Here is a 16,399-nt window from a genome sequence, read left to right as displayed (position 1 = left end):
CTGTTCCTTGCTGCAACTTTATTCTGCAAGGTCAAGGATGGAGCTGTTTTAGCAGCAACTGGAATCTGTTCCTTCAGTTTGTGCTGGTTTGTTATTGATGGAGCATAAACAATGTCCAATTGCTCTGCCATAAATTTCTCAAGATTGATCCTAGCAACATTTGATTACGTGGCATATGATGTGCATGCTCAATCATGTCTGCATGGACTGTAGCCTGCCAGGCTCCTCTGTGAAATTTTCCAGGCAAGAAAGCTAGAGTGGGTTGCCATTTCCTCCTCCAGGGGATCTTCCCAAGATAGGAACCAAATCTGCATCTTTTGCTTCTCCTGCATTGGCAGGCAAATTCTTTACCACTGTGTCACCTAGGAAGCCCATAGTTTACTACATACACATTAAAAGCTAGGAAATTTGGTACAAATTTACTGCTACTACTATTACTATGAATATAATAATAGTAATAAATGCCATTTTTATCTTTCATTGTCCATTATGGTTCAGGCATTGTTACTGTTAACTAATCTATTATCTTTTCCTTTCTTCACTGTATGTATATCTTAAAAACAATACAAATTTATTTTATATTTGCTATCTTTTCACCACTTTTTCTCCAAATTTTCTGTGCCAGCAAGAGAGGGCTGTAGGGACCAAGAAAAAAAAAAAAGGTCTTATCAAGCAGGAGAAGTAACCCCTAATGTGTTATTTATGTGATATTATTTTTTTATGACAAGATAGTCAAGATGTCAAAGATGGATAGTCTCAACATATGCTCCATTTAATCTCCTTGATTGTTCAAAGTCGGACTGTTATTAAAGAAAAAAAAAGAGAACCTACTTTAGTAGGAAGAATAAGAGCTTCTATACAACTTAGCTGAAATAGTATTCAGTCTTAACAAATAGCTTATAATACATCCAAGAAGAAAAAAAAATTCCTTTTATCTGTCATTTTCACTAAAGCTCTAAACCTTGAATACATAAATGAATCATATATGCTCTTTTCTCTTTATTCTATCCTTTACTCTTTTTTCCTTATTTACAAGTAGAAGTTTTTACATTAGAAAAATGCATGATTGTTCTGATTTATTTCATACCGAGTTTATGTCTATGCCTACCATTTTCATGCATTTGCACAAATCTTCTATTCAATTAGCCATCTGGAGTAAAGAGCCTTTCTTGTCTGCAATGTTTTATATACTGGAGATTTCAATTTCATCTAATTGCTTCATTGTAATCTTATTTTTTCCTTGTCCATAGTATATGTTATATTTTTTGTTGACTCTATTTGCCCTGTAAAAGATGGGTACCTTTACTGTTTTGATGTCATAATATTTTAAAACTAGAAGTGACCTTTGAAACACCTCATGCAAAGAATGAGTTCCAGAGCCATGAAGTCACACCTGGAGCCCATGTACCCTCACTCCCAGTCTAGCTCTCTTCTCTCCTGTCTTGCAAGGCTATATATAATCTTGAACTATTTTTATTATACAACTGCTGGCTTTAACTATAAATAAGGCAATTATTAATTTTCTGTAGAAGAAAGAGTTGAGTTACATATGATAGGATTTTACAGAATGTTCTGGGAGTTTATTTTTTTCATGGAGTCTAAGAGTATAATTTGGAATCTAAACTTTTTAAAGTAATTTGAAAGGCACTGTAGAATGCCATGGCTTTCCAAGTGCAGTGGTAAAGAACTTCCCTGTCAATGCAGGAGACGTTAAGAGACAAGGGTTTGATCCCTAGATCAGGAAGATCCCCTGGAGAGGGACATGACAACCCACTCCAGTATTCTTGCCTGGAGAATCCCATGGACAGCCACAACTTAAGCGACTTAGCATGTGTGCATGTACACCACCTCTCTCCTTCCCTCTCTCCAACTCTCTCTCTCTCACTCTCTCTCTCTCTCTCTTTCACATACACACACACACACACACATCTCTTTGCATCTTTTTCTCCCTCTTTCCCTCTCCAGATGCTGTATGAGACACTAAAGATAAAATGATAAATGAGGTATAGACCTTGCTTTAAGGAGCAGGAGCCCATGATTCCTAAGGAAGACAGAGAAGTAAACCCATGTGATTTTTGAACTCAGGTAGTAGAGCAAGCTCGTCATTTGGAAAGGAGAAGGAAGAGTTAGAGGAATAACCTAGGAATGCTTCCTTGAGGAGGTCACATTAAAACTGGATCTCCAAGAATGAGGAGGAATTAGCATGTAAAGACAGAAGAGAGCTCTTGGTAGGCAAATATCATTTGCAACAACCAGATGCCAAGCCTGTAAATTACCTTTTTATATCCAATTCACACTAGCAAGCGATATTAATTGCCACCCTTGCTGTGCTGTGCTTAGTCACTCAATCATGTCCAACTCTCTGCAACCCCATGGACTGTAGCCCACCAGTCTCCTCTGTCCATGGGGATTCTCCAGGCAAGAATACTGGAGTGGGTCAGCATGCCTTCCTTTAGAGTATCTCCCCAACCCAGGAATTGAACCCAGGTCTCCTGCATTACAGGTGGATTTTTTACCACCTGAGCTACCAGGAACCCCAAGAATACTGGAGTGGGCAGCCTATCCCCTCTCCAGGAGAACTTCCCAACCCAGGGTCTCCTGCATTGTAGTCAGATTCTTTACCATCTGAGCTACCAGGGAAGCCCTGCCACTGTTGCTATCACAAATATATCACTATATTTACCTTCTTCTCATCAAATATATGTAAGTAGCAGTTGCTAATGGAAAAGAAGAAGAGTAGGGGGCACAAGGTAGAGAAAATAGATTACTAATTATGGAGTCAGTAGTTCTAGGACCCTCAGTCAGCTCCATCCCTCTAATCTACAAAATAATGTTTAAATTCACTTAACTTTACTCAACCTTTACTTGAGAGAAAATAGTATCTTTACTTCCTCACAACCTGATGTGAATATCAAATGAGAAATAAGGAAGTACTGTTAGAAACTATATAGCATTATACAGATACAGCTATTACTTTCTACATATAATGTGCCTATAATAAGCCTCCATGTGCACCAATAGCACTTATGTTTACACATCCAGGGAACAGAGGAAGCCTGTGCTACATCCCACACTGATATACACATGTCTATTTGTACTTTTCTTTAAAGACCTTTTCACACTTGTAATATTTAATGTTTTCTTTTTCTGCTAGGTCTGAGATTATCTTATTCACCTCCATCTTCCCTGCACCTAGTAAATTGCCTAGAATATGCTGAAGGGGATATGCCAACCTAATACTCAGATAGAAAATATTTACTGAGTGTTAGTAAATATTTGGAATGGAATTTTAAAACCTGAATTATAGACCTAACTGATAAACTCTTCCCTAGCTCTATAGACATAATTTTTTATATTGTACAAAAAAACAGGATTTGATTGCATATGTTAATTTTCAGTGGGTTTTTTCAATGGTCCTTTTGGCCAACTGTGATCCTATTTGAACATGCATAGCCACATTCTTAGCCACATTCCATGTCTTCAGAATATATTTGTTAGGTGCCTACATTATAGATTTATGGTGTGGAGTTATGTCCTGGGTGGAAAAACAAGTATCTGATACTTGTCACCTATATAAAGTTAGCAGCACATGTTTAAGAGTGCAGTGAGGGTCTCGGGCCAAAACATTACAGTAATTTAAAGGAAGAAGAGATGTGGCATGGTAGAGAATGATTTCATAGAATATTTTTACATACTAGCTCATATTTATTGAATGCTTGCCAAGTTCCAGGCATTGTTCTAAACTTTTTACATATATTAACTCATTGTATGCTTAGAACATTTGAATTAGGCCCCATTATACACTCATTTCAAATATAAGGAAATTATAACTGAGTGACGTTAAATAACTTGCTAACAGAGCTAAGTCTGATCCTACACAACTCCAGTACCTACATTCATAATTACTATCCTTTACCTCTTCCAATACAATGTTCAGAGCCAAGTCAGATGTAGCTGCTTAGAGAAAAGGATGCTAATGAAAGATGAGGGAAGAGCGAGTAAGAACAAAGGTAGGGAGCTGGGATGAGAGCAGCCCCATCAGAATGTAGGTAGAGTTCCTTCTGAAAGAATAGAAGTCCCATCTGGCAAGTTCAGTGAGTTCATTATGAAGCCTTGAGTGATATGGTGAACAATTAGACTGTGTCATTTGGCAGTGAAAACTGGATGTCAAGTTTTCAGTCGGTCCTGAAAACATTAATACACTGGTGTGCAGAGGTTTGCAATAGGACCTGTACCTTCCAGCCTTTGAGGCAGCCTTTGTTTTTCCAGAAAGCAGAGTGTGCCTATCTCTGAAAACACTGCTGTTTTCACTACTCTCATCAGCATCTATATGGCATTCCTTAACAGCCCCTGATTTATATTGGGGCATCTGTGAGTTTCCTAGGCTGAGTCAATTATTGACTTGGATTCCTCTAAAAAGAATGAGAGTCAAACTTGCATTAATCTTAGGAGTTTACCTTGAGGTCCTTAGACAAAGGCTAGAGTGGAGTACGGGCGAGCTAGTCTGAGAACGAGTTGAACGCACAGCCTATAGAGCACAGTAAGGATCATATTAAATACAGCTCAAGCCCTCATGACAGCACTGATCTCTGAATCCCACGTGCCTGAAGCCCACCCAATGCTGTGAAGTGCTGCACTCAATATGCCAGCAAATTTGGAAAACTCAGCAGTGGCCACAGGACTGGAAAAGGTCAGTTTTCATTCCAATCCCAAAGAAAGGCAATGCCAAAGAATGCTCAAACTACCGCACAATTGCACTCATTTCACACGCTAGTAAAGTAATGCTCAAAATTCTCCAAGCCAGGCTTCAGCAATATGTGAACCGTGAACTTCCTGATGTTCAAGCTGGTTTTAGAAAAGGCAGAGGAACCAGAGATCAAATTGCCAACATGTGCTGGATCATAGAAAAAGCAAGAGAGTTCCAGAAAAACATCTATTTTGCTTTATTGACTATGCCAAAGCCTTTGACTGTGTGGCTCACAATAAACTGTGGGAAATTCTGAAAGAGATGGGAATCCCAGACCACCTGATCTACCTCTTGAGAAATTTGTATGCAGGTCAGGAAGCAACAGTTAGAACTGGACATGGAACAACAGACTGGTTCCAAAGAGGAAAAGGAGTTCATCAAGGCTGTATATTGTCACCCCGTTTATTTAACTTATATGCAGAGTACATCATGAGAAACGCTGGACTGGAAGAAACACAAACTGGAATCAAGATTGCTGGGAGAAATCTCAATAACTTCAGATATGCAGATGACACCACCCTTATGGCAGAAAGTGAAGAGGAACTCAAAAGCCTCTTGATGAAAGTGAAAGTGGAGAGTGAAAAAGTTGGCTTAAAGCTCAACATTCAAAACGAAGATCATGGCATCTGGTCCCACCACTTCATGGGAAATAGATGGGGAAACAGTGGAAACAGTGTCAGACTTTATTTTTCTGGGCTCCAAAATCACTGCAGATGGTGACTGCAGCCATGAAATTAAAAGACGCTTACTCCTTGGAAGGAAAGTTATGACCAACCTAGATAGCATATTCAAAAGCAGAGACATTACTTTGCCAACAAAGGTTCGTCTAGTCAAGGCTATGGTTTTTCCTGTGGTCATGTATGGATGTGAGAGTTGGACTGTGAAGAAGGCTGAGCGCCGAAGAATTGATGCTTTTGAACTGTGGTGTTGGAGAAGACTCTCAAGAGTCTTCTCCAAGGAGATCCAACCAGTCCATTCTGAAGATCAGCCCTGGGATTTCTTCGGAAGGAATGATGCTAAAGCTGAAACTCCAGTACTTTGGCCACCTCATGTGAAGAGTTGACTCATTGGAAAAGACTCTGATGCTGGGAGGGATTGGGGGCAGGAGGACAAGGGGATGACAGAGGATGAGATGGCTGGATGGCATCACTGACTCGATGGACATGAGAGTCTGAGTGAACTCTGGGAGTTAGTGATGGACAGGGAGGCCTGGCATGCTGCGATTCATGGGGTCGCAAAAAGTAGGACACAACTGAGCGACTGATCTGATCTGATCTGAAGGTGCTAGAACCATTCTTTTCCCTGTGTTATTTAACCCATCTTTTTATTCATTGCAGTAAAAATCACCCTAAGTAATCCATTGCCCAGTGCTTAGATTTCCCCTGATTTTAGGACATATAAAATCTCTACCTGAGCTTGGTGACACAGCTCATAATATTATCTCCCCTTTTTTATGATCCCTTCTTTGTGACCTCTTCACCAGGACAAATCCCAGTGATTTTTCATCATTCAATTCTGAAGCCTCAAATCCCAAGTCAGTATCTTTTGTTTTTTTTTTTTTCCCAGGACTGCTAAAGTCCCTGCAATCTGGAGCTTGTGAAGCTCTGAGTGACCAAGGAATAGCTGTATATCACACCCAGAGCTTTCACATCAAAGTACTCAGTGGAGACTTCATCCTGCTCAAAATGACAAATTAAAATGAATCCCAGAGCTTTATTCTTAAAGAACATAAGACATGTTTTCTTTTTGAACATTTTGTTGCACTGTCTTCAGAATCAAGCTCTCTAAAGAACATTATTATACCTTGAGATTCTTGACACATTTCCTAATAATTTGAAGCTTCTGACATTAATACAATAAAAGATTGTGCTTCTGGAAAAAAAAAAAATCAATGAATCTTTTTGGCAATCGTCCTAAATCTGTAGAGATTAAATTCACTTCCCAGACATTGCTATTTCATATCAAATACAGAGTCCCACAGTATAATTAAGATAGTTGTAGAACCATATATTTCATACCCTAGCTGTCTGCTTTAAACTATCTTGGGAAGTTCAAAAATAATAAGGAAGCTACATCTTAATCAGAGTAATTACATTTGCTAAGCAGAATGGGATGAGCAAGAGCTATGTAAAGGAATAAAATAAATCCACCAGAAAATCAAGAACTTCTACATTCATTCTGATATATAAACCTTGCTGATAAAAGAAAAAAGGCTCACCTCCAGTTACAACTCCCAGGAGAATGGCAGCTATTATCCCCTATTGAGTTGGTACTTACCATATACAGCCTGAACAATTCATACAGAAAAATAAACCGTAACATTCCTGTTTATTATTACTTTAGCTGAGAGGTGGTGACATTAAACAGTTCTGCACTGCTGCTATCAATCAGCAGGCTGGTGATGTTCTCAGCATGGGACTAAGATTCCTTGGAAACCATGCTCATCAAAGCAACCAGCTGTCAGAATTCTTCAAATTAAACTGTTATTATAGTAGTATTCATTAGTCAGTTACTGACTATTAAGATATTTTTATATCGCACCATTGACATTGGCTGTTGCTTTTTAATATGCAAGTTACATATAAACATGATTCAGTGGCTCGTGTGAGGATGACAGACTCTATTAGAGCTTGGTGTCCACTGTCTAAAGGCTGCAGCAAAGGGCTCCTGTCAAATCCATGCACACTTGAATTTCCCTGAGAAGTTGGATGTTTGTTCTGGTGGTTAGACTAGGGAGAAGGGTAGTAATAATACATTTCAACACTAGTATTTGCCTGGCAAAGTGATAGCTCAACATCAGAAATTATAACTCTGAAAGCTGTTTCTGAGCCCCTGATGACAGTGGTTTATGCTTCTCCAGCTTGATGGTTTGGATTTCCTTTTTGTCTGAGTTGCTAGGCACGTGTTTAACTTTTGCTTGAAATCCAGAATCAAACAAAGGATGTCAAATAGGGTGTGTAGAGAAGTAAAAAGGAAAATCAGATGCAAGCTCTGATAGGAGAAAAAATAGGAAAATACTTGGGTTCTTATTGATTTAAATAGTATCCTTGGCATTTAAAAGTTCTTAAGCTTTAGTTTTTAGTTTCAAGGCAAATTTGACCTAAATAATTTTACTTTAACTAGAAAAGAATGTGTATTAAATACTTACTAGCCTAGAAAGAGCGATGTATTATTTACACACAGCACAAACTCCTTCATACATAGAAACCAAGATCTTCTAGGTTTCCCCTTCCCTCATGCTAATACTCATATGGCATATAGAACAATAGTCTGTTTTGTTGAAATGGAGAATATTTAGTCCAAATTGTTTATGTTGTAGATGAAGAGAGATTCAATGCATTAGGTCACTGGTGTCAGCCTTAATTTTGTTTTTCTCCTCTATTTTCAAAATCATCTTGGATCTCCCATTCCACCTAGAAGTCAAGCCATTTCCAGGTCCTCACATGCGTGACGATGCCAGCAGACTGAGTATAAACCATTTTTACCTCTGCTGCAAGGGAGTGTGGGATTAGTCATTTTCTTTGACCCAGAGTCTGAGATCCCTATTTGAGATTCAACATCAGGGTAGGGTTTGATTTGGTGTGTAGGGGTCAGTGTGAACTATTGATATCACGTTAATAGCTTGTGAAACCATTAACTTTCAGGAATTTTGCAAGTCATCAACATGTTAATGGCTTGAAATGATGGGCTATGGTTGGATGGACTCTTTACAACATGAAAACTGGCAAATACTACAAGTCAAGCAGTGTTGGTGGTTGTTTCTTCTGGAGATTTGTTTGTTCTCCATTTATTAGAACATGGCTGTTTTGCTGCTGAGTCTCTTTTGCAATGTTCAGAACGCAGGAGCAAAGTGAGTACTCTGCTAATGAGCATTGCCACAATCACTCCTGATAAATTCATTCAGCAAAGAGTTACCATATTTCAGGCACTTTGGCCACCTTATACCATTGTGCAGAACGAGTGAAAAATTTCAACCCACCATCTGCATGTAAACCTCAAGTCCTTAAGTCCTGCATCTGCATCTGCCTGGACGAAGGAAGACACTTCTGTAAATCTCTCAAAGGGACTCATAAAGCCATGGGAGTGTGGTTTGGGACCTGCAGCCCTGTGTTTGTCAAGAGTGCTACTTTTTATTAATTTCCTAGAGAGACCTGTGGGCTCTGCATTTGCTGAAGACATGGAAATGAACAAGTCAAAGTTGGAATTTCACAGCTCACCTTCAAGGAAGGGGACAAAATGAACATGATTCAGGAAAATGATGATGCCTTGAAGCAAAGCTCTAAGGAGATGTGAGAGAGATGGAAGGTGGTGGGATGGGGGCTGCTTTGGGTCAGGAGTTCAGGACAGGCCTCTCTGTGGTCTTGGAAAAGAGCACTGCAAAAGGAGAGCAAATGCCCAGTGTCCAGAGTGAGTTTGTGCTACTCAAGAACAGGAAACACCCAAAGTGACTGGAGGAGAGTAAGATACATAGAGAGGGGTACAAGATGGGAACAGTGAGAACAGGGGCCTTTCTTGCCTATAGGATGGAATTTGGGTTTTATTCTATGTGTAATGAGAAGCTACTGGAAAGATCTAAACAGAAGTAATTTGCATTTTTTAAACAATCACTCAGGCTTTTGTATGGAAATTAGACTGTAAGGAAACAAAAGTACACACAGGAGACCAGTTACAAGAATGAATCCTGCTGTCCTACACCTGAGTGCACACTTCCCAAGACAGGGGTTCTTTGTGTGTTAATTTTTATTTATATTAGAATCTTGCCTCTGAAGCCCTCCTGGTTCAGTTAACACTCACAGCTCAAGGACCCAACTTCCACCTCTGTAAGCATTTGGTTTTCCTTGAATTGTTTCTAAATTATTTTTTATTAACTGTATATCATGGTGTATTTACTGAAATGATTTAAAAGGTAATTTAAGGAGCATGGGACAATGGAAATAGAGCACCAAGCATGGGAAAAATATGCCCCTTACATACCAAAATCAATTTGTTTGCAATCTCACCTAGGGTTGTTATGAAATAATAACTCTTTCAGGACTGAGACAATCTTTTCTAAACTGGTATTTGTCCACTCTGGAAGCATGCTGATGTCATCTGAGGATTTTAAAAATACCTATGCCCAGGTGTAACCCCAAGAGTTTCTGATTTCATTGGTCTACGGGAGAATGAAGACATTGCAGTGTTTTTAAAGCTACCCAGATAATTCTAATGTATAACCACGGTTGAATATTATACTTCCGAGTGCCTGGGCTTTTGGCCAAGACAAAAGGAAAATTGGTTGACTCCATGTGGCACAAAAGCAGCATCACCTGTCTCCTTTGAGCCTGGAATCATGAATAGCAGCTCTGTTTTCTGTTTTGTTTTGTCTTCCCATGAAGAATAGACAGTTCATTATAGTTTAGGCCCCAAATAGTAAGAGAGTATTTCTAGAACTTAGGGCATGAGCTAAGTAGAGATGTCATCCATCCCAAGAAAGAGATGTAAGCTGTCTCAAATACTAGATTTCTAGAAATGAGGGTTTGCCATATAGAGACTGATTCTATTTTATTTTAATTCAGTGTAAAATACAAATCTGAAGTGGAATAATGGGAGAGTCCCTTCCTATAATTCCAGCCACTCAGGTACTCAGATCTTAGAAGGAAACGTGTACCCAAATAAATGTCAAAAGAGCTCTCTCATGCTTTTAACCACCTGCCCCCAATATCTTGACCTTCCAGAAAATTAACATTCATCAGGGAATGATGCAAAAAAAAAAAGAGTTTGAGAGTTTCAGGAAAGGGGAAGAAAATGAGAAAAGGACATGCACTTCTCTCCTAATTTCCATCAAGCATTGTAAGGGACTTTCCCCAAATTATCTCACTTACTATCAAAATAACCCATTATTAATATCACCTCCATTTTGCAGTTGCTAAAACTAAGGCTTTCAATGTTAAGTGATTTTTATGGTCAAGATCCCACATCTAGAAAACAGCAGAGAAGGAATCAAATTCAAAATCCCATATTCTTTCATTGTACTATAGGTCTTTCTCAGATAAAATCAGGTGGGGCAAAGGTGCTTAGAACTGGGAAAACTGGAAATCAGATCATGGAAAATCTGGAAAATTAATAGAATGAAGAGAGACAAATGTCAAAAGCATTTTTCTTTCCTGTTGTTTCTAGAGAAGAGGTACTATATCAAGGTTTCCAAGGAAGAATTTCACATGGAATATGGAGGGATTCCCCAGCTACAAAAGCCCTCATGGAACAGGTCAGCAATGATATGGACTGCAAAATGTGGAAAAGAAGAGAGACAGGTTTAGAAGCACATTACACCAAGGATTGGCAGATTGCTTTATGCATTAAAAGACAACTCTTCCTTTCCCTCATCTCTCCCATAAAAGCATTGCAGAGACACTGACTTTGAAATGGCTTTTTTTTTTTTTTTCATTTTTTCTTTGTCCAACTATGACATTCAGGAAAAATTCCTGTCAGCTTCTATGTTTATTTTACATAAAAGCTCATTCATCATGGTGATACAGAAGAAAAGGTCTTCAGAACTTTTTCTTTTTTAATCCGCAAAGGGATTTTGAGAGTTCTGCAGAGTGGACCTGTTCTTTCCCATGGAGCAAGCATTTGCTGAAATGAACCAAGGAAATGGAAGCCAGTATTTTCTACCTGCTGCAACCCACTCAACACGTTTATTTTGAGCACTTTGACACCTAGCTTCTAGTTAAACAACAATTTCATACAGAACTCCACTTTCCATTATGAAATCATTATCATTGCTAAAGGGACAAAACAGCTTCTTCTCAAAAAATAAAAATCTTGATTTTAGCCATTTACTCCAATCAGCAACTAACCTCCTGTCAAACTAAAAGAAATGCAGTGGCACACAGATTTTCATAAAGGTTTATGAATACTTTCCAACATGTTGTTTTTTCAACGTTCTTCCAATGATTCTCTTGAAGGTTCTATCAAATTTCTAAGTCTTTGGGAAATCTTATGTGTCCTTATAAATGGCCAGTGGACATCTGTATCCTGCCCATCCATGCAGTGTATATGGGCCTTTCTCTTTGTTTTATTTTGAGTTCCAAAGACCAAAACAAAAAAAAGTTGAACACAAAACCGTCACTGTTTGCGAAAGGTTGGGATGATATCAGAGGCTGCCAATCGGGTTATCTGTTAGGGAGGCTGTTTGAATCCTGCCGCCTCCTTGGTTTCCTGGTGTAAAGGCTGCTGTAGCCCTTTTGTACACTTGGGGAAATTTTTATTCTTTGCATTGTAATATCTGTGAAATAGAACTGTTTGATGAGAACACTGCTGTGAAATAGAAGGTAACCTTTGCTTCACTATCAGGCAACTGGGGAAATGCAGTCATATCTCAGGGCTAAGAGTGATGTCATTAAAAGGCAAGGCTGTTAAAAGAGAAACACAAAACAGTGGACTTCCACTGCATTTTCCCTAGTAGGAAGACATTCCATCCAGGAACAAATGGCATGACTGGGTAGGATTACTCCTGGAGTTCCAGTGCCACACTGGGACAAGAGGCGTTGACAGCTGCCAGGAATCCAAACTGTGACATAATGCAAGTATATCATGATGTAGTTGTGTTTCCTCTCTTTTTGTTTCGTTGCCCTAAGCAAGAGAACTTTATAAATAAAACCCCAAGTCAGAGGACCAAACTTGGTGTTGGAGACTTTAATTTTCCAAATTAGTAACCATTCTAAACCATAACGTCTAGCTCAGGGTTTGAGTTGGTACTCTTCTTATCTGAACCTAATATAGAAGCATCTCTTCTTTGGGGGAATGCCTGGGTATCCATAAAAAGGTGACCATAAAGATTCTCTTTATATGCTGCTATATTCTGAATAATAACTTTTCTTAAGTGTGTGCTATATTCTTAAGCTCAGTATTAGAGAAAATTTTAACTATTGCTCTTACCAGCAGTATGACAGTTTAATTACTAAGTCATGTCTGACTCTCACAACCCCATGGACTCTGGCAGGGAGTCTGCCAGGCTCCTCTGTCCATGGGATTTTCCAAGCAAGAATACTGAAGTGGGTTGCCATTTCCTTCTCCAAGGGATTTTCCTGACCCAGGGATAGAACCCCAGTCTCTTGCATCACAGATGGATTGTTTACTGACTGAACTACCAGTGAAGCTGGGCAGGTACTAAAGACCACTTTTTTAGCTGCCGTTTCCATTATTTGAGGGTCAATTGTTCTGATTCTAGGCAACTCTGGTATCTTCAGTGATTTATTATTCACTTTGTGAATTTTTTGACCCTTTCTTTGTTTCCTTTCTCTCTCCCACTGCATTATCTTTACTTCACCATTCACTCTTACACTCTTATCTTTCCAAATAGAGATCAAGAATATAGGGCTGAAGCCAGGCAGCATGACTCCTTGGGAAAATGGATGAGGATTGGATGGGTGAGGAAGTAGTGACAACATTTTTTTGGCTGAAATGCAGTTTTAGAATTTTCTATGGATTTTATTATCTCTGCTCTTATTCTTTCCCATCCAAAATTATAATTGAAATATAACAGTTTTATGTATCTGCATCTGGATATAATGCAGTCTATGCACTCTGCCTATAAAGATGCTTGGATTGGTAAAACATCTGGAGAAAAAGAGGGGTTTTGATATTATCTAAACTTTGGATGTTGTCATTTTTTTATTTTCCTATCCAGTGTTTATAAAAGAATAAGATTTTCCACATTGTTGATAGAAATTGTATATTGAAATCATATGGAGATCTTTTTTCAAAGTACACATGTACCATGTCGAAGCCTGGAGATTCTAATTTAGATTTCTGTGTTGGAGATCAGGCATGTATGCTTTTTAAAACTTTTCAGGTGATTCTGAACTAGGCCTCTAACTGAAAACCAATAAGGTGAAGACAAATTTATTTTTATGTGTTTTCTGTGATGGTATTACTTTGACTCATAAAAAAAAATGTTGTCACTACTTCTCTATCTACTATCTATTTTTAAAAGAATCCTCTGGAGGTTGTTTAAATGATTTTTATTTACATACACATTTCCATAGGTGAAATTTTTAAAAGCTCCACTCTACTGAGTTACACACTGCAATCCTGATTGCTATATTCATTTTAGTCAGCAAATAGAATTCTCAATCTCACCAATTAGAAAACAGACATAAAAATACCTGTGGTAAGATGCTTAACTATGGATCATCGAAAAAGCAAGAGAGTTCCAGAAAAACATCTATTTCTGCTCTATCGATATGCCCAAGCCTTTGACTATGTGGATCACAATAAACTGTGGAAAATTCTGAAAGAGATGGGAATACCAGACCACCTTACCTGCCTCCTGAGAAATCTGTATGCAGGTCAAGAAGCAACAGTTAGAACTGGACATGGAACAACAGACTGGTTCCAAATAGGAATAGGAGTACGTCAAGGCTGTATATTGTCACCCTGCTTATTTAACTTATATGCAGAGTATATCATGAGAAACGCTGGGCTGGAGAAAGCACAAGCTGAAATCAAGAATGCCCGGAGAAGTATCAATAACCTCAGATATGCAGATGACACCACCCTTATGGCAGAAAGTGAAGAGGAACTAAATATTCTCTTGATGAAAGTGAAAGAGGATAGTGAAAAAGTTGGCTTAAAGTTGAACAGTCAGAAAACTAAGATCATGGCATCTGATCCCATCACTTCACGGAAAACAGATAGGGAAACAATGGCTGACTTTGTTTTGGGGGCTCCTAAATCACTGCAGAAGGTGAATGCAGCCATGAAATTAAAAGATGGTTACTCTTTGGAAGGAAAGTTATGACCAACCTAGACAGCATATTGAAAAGCAGAGACGTTACTTTACCTTGTCTAGTCAAGGCTATGGTTTTTCCAGTAATCATGTATAGATGTGAGAGTTGGACTATAAAGAAAGCTGAGCACAGAAAAATTGATGCTTTTGAACTGTGGTGTTGGAGAAGACTCTTGAGAGTCCCTTGGACTGCAAAGAGATCCAACCAGTCCATCCTAAAAGAAATCAGTCCTCAGTGTTCATTGGAAAGACTGATGTTAGAGCTTAAATTCCAATACTTTGGCCACCTTATGAGAAGAGCTGACTCATTTGAAAAGACCCTGATGCTGGGAAGGATTGAGGGCAGGAGGAGAAGGGGATGACAGAGGATGAGATGGTTGGGTGGCATCACCGACTCAATGGACATGGGTTTGGGTAGACTCTGGCAGTTGGTGATGGACAGGGAGACCTGGCATGCTGCGATTCATGGGGTCCCAAAGAGTCAGACACGTAAACCAAAGATTGGATTATGCATCAGAAATATGGGTCTGATCACATCTGTGCCCTTAACTCTAGGGCTCAGTATCTGCATTGGTTAAATGCAGAGTTGGTTAAGGTAAGCCCTGGGGTCCTCTTTGGCTTCAGCATTATGGAATGCCATTTACATTCTAGTCCTGTGTGAAATGGACTGGCAGTTGCTAACTGAAACAAATGCATGAGGGGTTGCCTTTGCTGCTTTCCAGAGGACCACTGTAGCTATGGAGCCAGGAGTACTCAGGAGCTACCCTTTCCCTGTGCCATCTGCCCCAGCCAGGAATGGCTTGGTCCACATAACCTGTTATCTAGGTAGTGGGCCTTAGACTGTCAGATTGCCTGTCAATTTCAGTTCCTTTGGATTCATGACCCTTAAAGGTATTTGTGTCAGACTTTATTTTGGGGGGCTCCAAAATCACGGCACATGGTGACTGCAGCCATGAAATTAAAAGACACTTACTCCTTGGAAGGAAAGTTATGACCAACCTAGATAGCATATTGAAAAGCAGAGACATTATTTTGCCAACAAAGATCCGTCTAGTCAAGGCTATGGTTTTTCCTGTGGTCATGTATGGATGTGAGAGTTGGACTGTGAAGAAGGCTGAGTGCCGAAGAATTGATGCTTTTGAACTGTGGTGTTGGAGAAGACTCTTGAGAGTCCCTTGGACTGCAAGGAGATCCAACCAGTCCATTCTGAAGGAGATCAGCCCTGGGATTTCTTTGGAAGGAATGATGCTAAAGCTGAAACTCCAGTACTTTGGCCACCTCACACGAAGAGTTGACTCATTGGAAAAGACTCTGATGCTGGGAGGGATTGGGGGCAGGAGGAGAAGGGGACGACGGAGGATGAGATGGCTGGATGGCATCACTGACTTGATGGACATGAGTCTGAGTGAACTCCAGGGGTTGGTGATGGACAGGGAGGCCTGGTGTGCTGCAATTCATGGGATTGCAAGGAGTCGGACATGACTGAGTGACTGAACTGAACTGAAAGGTATTAGTTGCCTGATTGACTGACTGATGATGACTGACATGTATACACAATTAACTCTTAGTTTCACTAGCCCTAAAATGAGACCCATATGTTCCTAATCTATACATGTGTGTTAGTCTGTCTTCCTACAGTGGAATCACAATCAGGACTTCAAATGAGATGTAGACTGGTGATTTTTAAGCACTTTGGCAGTCATGCAGAATTTCCACTCCATTGACTGATCTGTACCACACTTAGTAACGCCTATCTTTTTCATATGATTTTACAACCATTTACAAGAGATTGAGCATAGAGAAGTACACTTTCTTTTTTTTCTTTGCCAAACCATACTTTAATTACCCTTGATTAAGAGTTTTTCTCTAGTTTTTCCTCTGAG

Source organism: Bubalus bubalis, chromosome 9 (genome assembly GCF_019923935.1).
Source record: "Bubalus bubalis isolate 160015118507 breed Murrah chromosome 9, NDDB_SH_1, whole genome shotgun sequence".
Classification (NCBI taxonomy): domain Eukaryota; kingdom Metazoa; phylum Chordata; class Mammalia; order Artiodactyla; family Bovidae; genus Bubalus; species Bubalus bubalis.
The sequence above is the reverse complement of the archived record's forward strand: the minus strand, read 5'-3'. Positions refer to the sequence as shown.